This window comes from Lynx rufus, unplaced genomic scaffold, assembly GCF_022079265.1.
Source record: "Lynx rufus isolate CCGP_SWC_20201006 ecotype Redwood Valley unplaced genomic scaffold, mLynRuf1.p SCAF_19, whole genome shotgun sequence".
Lineage (NCBI taxonomy): Eukaryota > Metazoa > Chordata > Mammalia > Carnivora > Felidae > Lynx > Lynx rufus.
Window position 1 is genome coordinate 24,958,271 of NW_025814833.1, and position 10,151 is coordinate 24,968,421.

At 40.4% G+C, this 10,151-nt stretch overlaps 1 pseudogene; it reads right to left on the reverse strand.

The window, feature by feature from the left end:
- Positions 1-4,491: 4,491 nt before the first annotated feature.
- On the reverse strand, positions 4,492-4,982 carry LOC124513827 (olfactory receptor 1019-like; annotated as a pseudogene).
- Positions 4,983-10,151: the final 5,169 nt, after the last annotated feature.

A 10,151-nucleotide genomic window follows, 5' to 3' on the forward strand; every position in this document is an offset into this window, starting at 1 on the left:
CAAGTTGATTAAGTCATATCACCTAGGCAAGACCAGTGCCAATTAGGAGTCATCCTGTTCACCAGGAAAAGCAGTTCCTTCTAGAATGAGCATGTCTTGGGGCGCCTGGGTGGCGCAGTCGGTTAAGCGTCCGACTTCAGCCAGGTCACGATCTCGCGGTCCGTGAGTTCGAGCCCCGCGTCGGGCTCTGGGCTGATGGCTCAGAGCCTGGAGCCTGCTTCCGATTCTGTGTCTCCCTCTCTCTCTGCCCCTCCCCCGTTCATGCTCTGTCTCTCTCTGTCCCAAAAATAAATAAACGTTGAAAAAAAAAATTAAAAAAAAAAAAAAAAAGAATGAGCATGTCTTATGAGCGTTCTTCAACGTTTAGAGGTAGAGTGACCAATGATAGAGCAAGACAGGGGCCAGAACTCAGAATCCTTGATTTAGCTAAGTGGGGATCTAGGGCCCTGGAGCCTCATGAAGGTGAGGAACACATGGCTACTGATAAAATACTTAAAGATTCTAAACACTACCAAGGGATATTTTCTTAAAATATATTTCTAGATGTTTTGACACTTTTCCTATGAGAAATGGTGTTTCCTGGAATATCTGAGCAAGAAACTGAAAAATTCTCTTTCTCCTACCTGGGTCTAGTTTCAGGAACGAGTCCTAAGAAGAGATGAGATGATGTGGTGACCCTCCACTCCCACATGTACACTTTCTGAAAGAATGGAATGGTAAGACTTTTCAGGGTATTCTTTCTTTCCTCCTTTTCTTCCATTCTCCCTCCTTCCCTCCTTCCCTTTCTCTCTCCCTGACTCCCTTCCTTCCTGCCTGCCTTCTTCCTTTTCTTTTCTATGTACCTCAGATATGTTAATGTGAGAACTCAATCTAAACAAAATACGTTGCTATTCCCTCATTCCAGTGTTCACCTCACAATGCCTTGATGACATAGTGCGTATCACAAATCTAAGATTTCAGAAAAGGGAAATGATCACCCCAATGCAGACTGGTAAAATAGTTAAACACACGAGCTCTGGATTTAGTCGTCAGTTTGAAATTCTTACTGTATCCCATAATGGCTGTGTATGTGTGACTGAGCACATCACCACCTCCTTTTTCTCATGTGTAAAATCAAGATAAAATTAGGTTGTTGAGCCCACAGAATGTACAACACCGAGAGTGAACTTCCATGTAAACCATGGCTTTTGGATTATGATGTGTCAATGCAGGTTAAACAACTGTAACAAATGTACCACTCTGCTGTGGGATGTCGATAATGGTTGGGGGTGCAGCTATGTGTATGTAGGGGCAGAAAGAATATGGGAACTCTCTGTACCTTCCCCTCAGTTTTGCTGTGAGCCTAAAACTGCTCTAAAAACAAAGTTTCAATTAAAAAAATTTTTAAATCAGGTTGCTGTGATGATTAGATGAGATAATCTGAGGATCTGTCATACTGTCTGGCATTTAGTAGGCCCACAATAAGTGCTAACCCCCTATTTCTTTCTTAAAATCATAGCTAGTTATCTCTGCCCTGTTTTGAACTCCACACAAACCCTCTTCAATTCTGCATCAACTATGTACTACAGGCACATGTTTGTTCACTTAATGTGCACTTATTTTACATGGAAAACTTTTACTGGAAAAGACAAATATAGATGTGACCCATTTCCTGAAAGAACTTTAATTTGTTAGGAATACAACACACATACACATACACATACATCAAATCAATAGAAAGCAATGGATTTGCAAATGCTGAGTTATAATTCTTGGGGCAGAGACATAAGAAAAGGTCAGACTGGAGGTAAATATTGGAGAGGAGGTAGAATATTGAAAAAGGAAAGGGGATGGATTATTAACACACCTCTGGACTTTTCGGAGGGTTCAAAACTAGACATAAATGCCCATGACAAAGCTCAAAGATGCAGTATACACAAATTCATTATTCTTCCCATAAAAAAACATTTATTAAATGCCAACCTAGTCCCAGGCAGCAGGTTACATAGCTCTGAGACACCTTGGTTTTCCTCTCCAAGGCATACAATCTAGTAGATGAGTCAAGATATTGTTTTAAGAAAAGTGGACTAGAATAAGGCAGTATAGGAGTATAGGATGATTGCATGCTACAATCACTGGTCCTTAAATTCCAAGGAAGGGGTAAATATTTTTGATTAGAGATAAGAGGAAGATTTTTCACTGATGAAAAGCAAGGGCTTTGTAAATGAGGAAAGTTGTAAGTGCAAAGGAGAGGATATCACATGCAGGGAAGGGAAAAGAGGCTTTAAAAGATAAGGTTTGAGAGGTGAGATTCTGATTGTGGAAGCCTTGTAAGTTAAGGGACTTGGGCTTTATTCTCAGGACAATTAAGATCCACTGAAAAGTTTAAAGTAGAACAGTGATGTGGTCAGATTTCTGCTTAGAATAATCATAAGGCAGGAGTGTAGAGAATAAATCAGTCAGGGTCGAGCCTGGAGGCAGTGAGACCAGTTAGGAAGCTACTACAATGGTCCAGGCAAATGGTAAAATAGAGAAAAGTCTGCTCTAGGACAGAGGAATTTCCAGCAAGGGGTCAACATGCAAAAATCCTCCTTTATGTCTGGCTGCCTTTAGACTTGAAGTGACTTCACTAAGTCATACTTGTTTAGATCTTGCCCAAACCTACTTTGAACACAAATTTTGAGTGAGGAAGTAATCCCTTGGTGGCCCCTTGTGACCAAGGGCTCAAATTTGTTGGTTGGCTAGCCGATTTAAGGAGTGTGAAATTTAGACAGAGAAAAGAGTAAAGTTTTATAGGGGTCTTGGCCTCCGTAAAATATGACTCTTATCACAACTCTAAGCAACCACATGCTCAAAGCCATCGTGGTTCAAATTAGGGAAGTTGAAGCTCTGTTTGGAACTTCCCAACCTATAGTGGTAAGGGATTGTTTGGGTATTAGTAAGACCTTCAAAGAAGGTATATAAATCCTATCCAGCCATCTGGCCACTTAATGCCTATCCAGCCACTTAATGCCATTAAGTAAATGGGCATTTACTTAATATATTTTGTGTTTACCCAACTATCTCCCCTTTTCCTCAATCTTTTGCTTCTAAATTTGCCTGTACTGCCAAATTGGCCCTCCATGCATCTAGATTCTTCTGTCTTAGTCTTTGATTCCCAGTTCCCCTCACTCCCTTCTTCTATCTTAGTCTTTGATTCTCAGTTCCCCTCACTCCCTTCATTCCTCAGCCATTCTTACCACTCCCTACTCTTTATAGACTTTATTCAAACTACCCACCTCTTCGTAGAGGTTCTCTTATGAACCCAATCCATCCTGCTTCCATTGACTTGAGTCCTAGACTGACAGCTTATATTTCTTGGTAGTTGTTGATAGGCATCCTAGCAACCCAGGAGGTGATATAGCAAAGTGGAAATAACATAAGCTCTTTGGACAAGCAGGCCTGATTCAAATCCTATATTAACCATTCATGAACTGTGTGACCTGGAGTGGGTTAATCATTTTTTAAAAATTTTTAAAGTTTTTTTCATTTTTTGAGAGACAGAGAGTGTGAGTGTGAGTGTGGGAAGAGAGAGAGGGAGATACAGAATCCAAAGCAGGCTCCAGGCACTGAACTGACAGCACAGAGCCCAACGCAGGGCTTGAACCCATGGACTGTGAGATTATGACCTGAGCCAAAGTCGGATGCTTAACCAACTGAGCCACCCAGGTGCCCCTAATCATTTTTAATTATAGTATTCTCATCCATAAAATGGGAGCAACAATTGTACCTACATTAAGAGTTCTTGGGAGGATTATAAAATAACTGATTTAGCATTTAGCACATAGAAAAAAATCAACAAATGTCTATTTAAATTAAGAGTCATAGTTCAGTTCCTTTTTGGATGGGATCTCCTATCTTCCTTAAATGAGTTGGAATCTGCCAAAAGATAAATGGCCATAGCTTTCTTCCTTGTGATTCCTCTACACCCCTGCATCTGGTATAGGGCTCTGTATGCAATAGGCATTCAATTAATTCAGTGACCTGATTAGACATGATCCAAAGCCCCAGAAAGGGAAAAAATTTAGAAAACTTAGACTTAGGATAAAGAGAGAGTGTGACACTTTGTCTTATAGTGAAACAGTGTAATTGTAATAGAAATGAAGTTTCAGACAGTCCTGAATTGAAATCCAAGTTCCACTGCATACAAGCTCTGAGATGACCTTGGGCAAATAACCAAAGCTCTCAGGGTCTCAGATTCCTCATCTGTAAAAATGAAAATAATACTTGACTTCCAGAGTTATGAAGAATATTCAAGGAATAAGCTATTTAAAATTCCTAGAATAATGCCTGAGACATGGTGAGTAGCCAAATACAGTCACCTCCCTGTCCTTCCCTTTATTACCCTTTCTTTACTGCATTTGACATCATGGAAATCTGGACATGTGGAGGGAGAAGAATTGTGAGGCCTTCTTAAGAACATTCCTAAGTGTTTCCTTCACATCTTTGTTCCTCAGACTGTAGATCATGGGGTTAAGTAAGCATGGGAATGACCACTGTGTAGAATACAGACACCAGCCTGTCCCTGCCTAGCAAGTACTCAGAGGATGGGTGCAAGTAAATGAATGCTGTGGTTCCATAGTATAGGCTGACAGAAGTCAGGTGAGAAGCACAAGTTTACCCTTGGCTGAGGGAATTCTGATGATAACCAAGAAGGCATATGCGTAGGAGACCAGGACGATTGTCAGGGACACAGACACATTAAAGCCACCACAGGCAAAGAGGAGAAGCTGGAGTATCTGTGTGTCAGAGCAGGAGAGTTTTAAAAGGGGAGGAATATCACATAAATAATGCGTGATGACACGGGATTTACAGGTCAGATAAAAGGTTGTGCTAGTGAGGAGCACCATGTTCATCAGGCCCACTGCATAGCTGGCAGCCACGAGCTGCAAACAGAGCCTTGGGGACATGATGATATGGTAGAGCAGAGGGCTGCAGATGGCCACATGGCGGTCATAGGCCATGGAAGCCAGGAGGAAGAACTCAGTGACAGCAAAGAACACAAAACAGCTTGTCTGTACCACACAACCAGAGAAGGAGATTGTTTGGCAACCAGAGAAAAAACCCATCAACATTTTTGGAACTGTGACTGAAGAATAACAGAAGTCAATAAAGGACAAATTGCTGAGGAAGAAATACATGGCAGTGTAGAGTAGAGGGCTGACCACAATGAGGGCAAGGAGGCCCAGGTTTCCCACAACTGTGATTGCATAGATCAGGAGGAAGAGGGCAAAGAAGATAGGCTGAAGGTGAGGATCGTCAGTGAGGCCCACAATGAAGAATTCACTCAACTTGCTGGTGTTACCTGCACCCGTTGGGCCATTACAGGTCTGTGAAAGGAACATGGATGACAATAGTGAGAGGTGTACAGCTCAAGTCCTAAAACAGAGACCAGCAGGGTCTGGCCCGGGCTACCTAGGACATAATATACTGTGTATATAGGCTATGGCTTCATCTTGGCTTATGCATCTCTTGCCATCCCCCAGCCTATTGGATACCAGGTTTAAAGGCATAAGGATGGAATCTGGAGCCAGAATAATGGGTCTGAATCTCAACCTTGCCATTTATTGTCTCTGTAACCTTGGACTAGTGTCTTAACTGGAATCTTCTCTGTAAACGGGGATAAAACACCAATCTTGTAAGACAGATTGTAAAACCTAAGGGTGATGATGTGTATGTGTACAATGTCTAGCAAGAGCAAATACTTAACGAAGTCTAATTTCCTTCCTCCTTCTGTGCTCTTATTTTGAACACCGAACCTGTCCTCAGACAAAGCTTAATCTGAGTATAAAGTCCAGGACAGAAATCTTAGACAAGGGAGCAACTCTAGAAACTTATTAGTTCTTTCATTATCAGCTGTGTGTTTGAGAAACAGCAGGGAATGAGTGGAGGAGGAATATCAAACAATATAATATAGAGGTAAAAGGACAAGCTCCAGGGTCAATTATATGTTGGGTTAGAATCCAATTCTATGATGCGCTAGCTGTGTGACCTTGGGCTTATCCTATATGAGACTCAATTTCCTTATCTTTAAGATGAGAGTACCAAATATTTACTTCATTAATTGACTGAAAATTAAAGATAATTCATGTAAAGCACCTAGCATACACTAAGCATGTGGGAAATATCAGGAACTTCTGGTAGGTCTGTTGAAACCACATGCAAGCCTCTTAGATTGTCCCACTTGCCCCCTGCTAAGTATCCCTTCCTAATTGAGCTCCTGTTACCAATCATTGTGTTGTGATTCTCCAGTGTGTTGTGGCAGTGAGATCTACCACGTTCATCTAATACTTATTTAAAGATGGAGAAACCCAGAAGTCAGGGCCTCAAAAGAGAAGGCAAACTGCCCATAGTTTCCCAGAGATTTGGTTTAAGTGCCAGAACTGGACCCAGGTGTCCTGTCCACAGTATTCCTCCCAATTGGAGGAGATAACAGCCTCTGGCATCTCCTTTTTCATAAACATGGAACCCATGTCCTTATCAGAACATAGGGGGCTGCTTCACCCACAGCTCTTTGAAAAATTACGAGGTTGAATTCTTAGGGCCATTTCTATCTTTTCTCTTAATCAGGGAGATGGCCAATGTCTAACTGTATTTTATTTTAATACTGTTTTTCCTGTTAAGAGCTGGGATAGTGAAGAACAATATATAGCATTGCACAAAGGATTTACATTATCGGATTTGGTGTCAGAACACCTGGGTTTGAAATCAGATTCCATATTATTTTAGGTCTATAGTCTTCAGCAAGTCATAAGATCTTCATTTGTAAAATGGGAATAACACTTGCTTTTCTGATCTCACAGGACTGCTGTAAATATCCAATGAGAGTCTGTAGGAAAATACTTGTAAGGTGTTAAGTATGGTCACGGTCAATACTCAGAAAGCATGCACTGGGAAAGCCAAATAAACTTTTACAAACTTCTACGACAATTGTTAAATTGTTCCTCTGGAGCCTGCTCCTCCCTAAAAACTGCTCTGGCACCTGCCAGTCCTCCTTGGTTTCTATAACACTGGCCTCCATCTTCTTGTGGCCTCCAAGTCAGACCCTGAAAGAGAAAACTAGATTAGCCTCTGACAACCTGTAAGTAAATGTCTGATGCCCTTCTGCCACTCTCAGGCTGTGGCTGCCTGCTTGTGGCTGGTGTTTCATCAGAGTTACCTTTATGGCCATCTTGGGAACTGAAGTTTCCACAGTAAATAATACTGGTTGTTAAATTTTTAAATAGTATACTGACTGTATTAATAGCTACCAATAAAGTACCTAATAAGTGCCACGCTATGCTGGGTAATTAATATAAGTTATTTTACTTAATCTTCTTAACAGCCCTAGGAAATCACCACTATTGTCATCCCCATCTTACAAACCAGGCAACTGTGGCTTGAGTACTGAAATGCTTTGCTGAAGATCTCATAGCTGGTTAAATGGCAGAATCTACATTTGAATATAGAATACATTTAAATATTCTAATGCTACTGTAGTATCCATGCTGTCTTTTCCAAATGTAGAGTCATATAATTAAAGATTATTAAAGTTTTCTCAAGGGATTTACAAACCTATTCTTTGTTATCATGCTAATCTTAGGAACAATTAAAATGATTTCTTTTAATTTTACAGATGGTGAATCTAAGCTACAAAAAAGTTAGGTACGTTGTTCTTGGGCATTTATTCATTCAAAGAATATCATTGGGTGCTTGGTGTGTTCCAGGCAACATGATAGGCACTAGAGGTATTCTCATGGATTTCACAATCTGAAGGAAGAGATGAACAGCAAACAAACAAACACATTAATTAAAAGTTTAAATAAAAGTATAAAGAAAACAAAACAAGCTAATGAAATAGAGAGAGCTCAAGGTTTGGAGGGGCAGCATTAGGTAGAGTGGAAGGGAAAGCCTCTCTAAGGAGTTGACATTAAAACCAGGAGTCTGAATGGAGAGGAGCTTGCGTACAAAGATTCAGAGTACACACAGACACTTAGTGATATTGTCAAGAATAGAACTCAGCTCCCCTAAATTCTACCTAGGGTTGCTGTCTCCAATTGGAAGTAAGGCCCAAGTAGAAGCTGACTGGATATGACCGGATATGTGGGACTTTCAAACTTTTGTCTACAAGCATCTCTTTTATCACCCCCCTTTCTTCTTTAAATGTCCCTAGAAGTCACAAATTTTCTCCAGTTATTTTTCTGTTTCTGTATTCATCCCCAATGCTTCAGGCCACCATTAGTTGTTGGGCTCTTTCCAGATGTTCCCTTAACAGGCACAGAAAAGCTCATGTGCCCGCAACAGTAAAGCCTCTGGAACTAAGCTCTAGGTAACACTCCCTTCCCCAACTGCCCCTCTAAGCTTGGCAATTTCTGTGTAATTGGCAGAGTAGTTCATATAGGAAAGTTTCTGCCTTCTTGACTGGTCTCCTGAGATGCGGAGAAAAGTAAGCCCAGGGGCCAAGCAGTTGTGACATCCAAAATGGTCATTCCCAATGGGGTATTTTCACTGACTCATACTGAGAGTTTGGGGACCTGCAGTCACCACTGAGATATTTTGGGAACAATTGGAAGAATCAAATTGACTATGAGATACATTGTGTTATAAACTTTTTATGTAAAATACATTCTTAGTCATATTAAAAAGTCTTGGTCACAATTAAAATAGCAATTGTTTCCCCAAACATTGGGATTCTAGGAATTATGGATAAATGGCCAATACAGAAGATGTTTGTAGGGATGTATTTCTCATTTTATTATCTGTCATATCATCTTGTTTACTCAACCCTTTACCCTAATTATAAACTATAAATCACTTTTAAACACCAAAGAATTATTTAATCAGTTTTTATGTGGTCAATAAAGTCTCTGATTGCCATTCAGCATTCTAATAAAATAGTCTTGTACCTGAGATGTATGTGGTGGCCAGCTGCCTTGAACTATACTTTTTCATTTTTTATTAAACCAGGTTTGAGTTGTGAAAGACTTGTTTCTATGCACTTGTCTTATTTTCTCCATTCAATAAATGTTTCACAAACATTTATCATGTGCCTGTCATTGTGTGAAGAGCTAGAAATACAAAATCAATAGCAAATTGATAATATCCTTATATAAACTCCATTCCCACTCCCTAATACATGCACACATGTGAGTGTGCTCACACAAATACACAGTTTCTCATTTGGAAAGCACAAACAGCCTCAGTCTCCTTTGGTGCTGGCTCATTAGCAGCTTTTATAGAAAATACTAAGTTATTATGCATTTTAAGGGCTACAGCTATTGATTTTAAAGCAAGGAAATTGTTTAAAAAGTAGACTTTATAGACATGTATTTTGTGGGCAGATTCACTTAATTCTATTGCTTAGCTATGCAGAATTTCATAGTCACTTTAAATAGAGAAATTATCGGGGCGCCTGGGTGGCTCAGTCGGTTAGGTGTCCGGCTTCAGCTCAGGTCATGATCTTGTGGTCACGAGTTCGAGTCCCGCGTCAGGCTCTGTGCTGACCGCCTGGAGCCTGTTTCAGATTCTGTGTCTCCCTCTCTCTGACCCTCCCCCCGTTCATGCTCTGTTTCTCGCTGTCTGAAAAATAAATAAACATTTAAAAAAATAGAGAAATTATTCTCTTTTTTTTTCAAGTTAAATTGTGGTACATTAGGTGGTATTTCAACCAGTTTATGAGCTTCGGCAATGACGTGATGGGCTGACTCTACATATTAAAGAACACTGTCCCCAAATTTAATTATCTTGGGGCATCAGCACCACCCAGGATAAAATGAACCATTTTGTTCATCACGACTGCAGCCTTTACCAAAATGGAGGTTATGGGATAACAACTTAAAGGCTAACTCGTTAATGCTCAGGGATGGATGAGGTAATGTGCCAGCAGACCAAACTGGTGCCCAAATGTTTTCTTCTAGAGACCTGTATCTCTTTCCCATGTTGTGCTATATTAATGGGGATGTCTTTATCCATTGTCACTGCCTGTAGACATTTGAATAATGTAGATGTAATACCTGATGGGCATTCAGCCTTGTGCACAATCAATTTCTCAAACTCCAAGGATCTCTCAGTGACTAGAGCAAAATTCTGGGGTTGCCATAAACTAATTTATAAGGATTCGAATTATGGCATCCATGCAGTCCCTGCTTTTACTT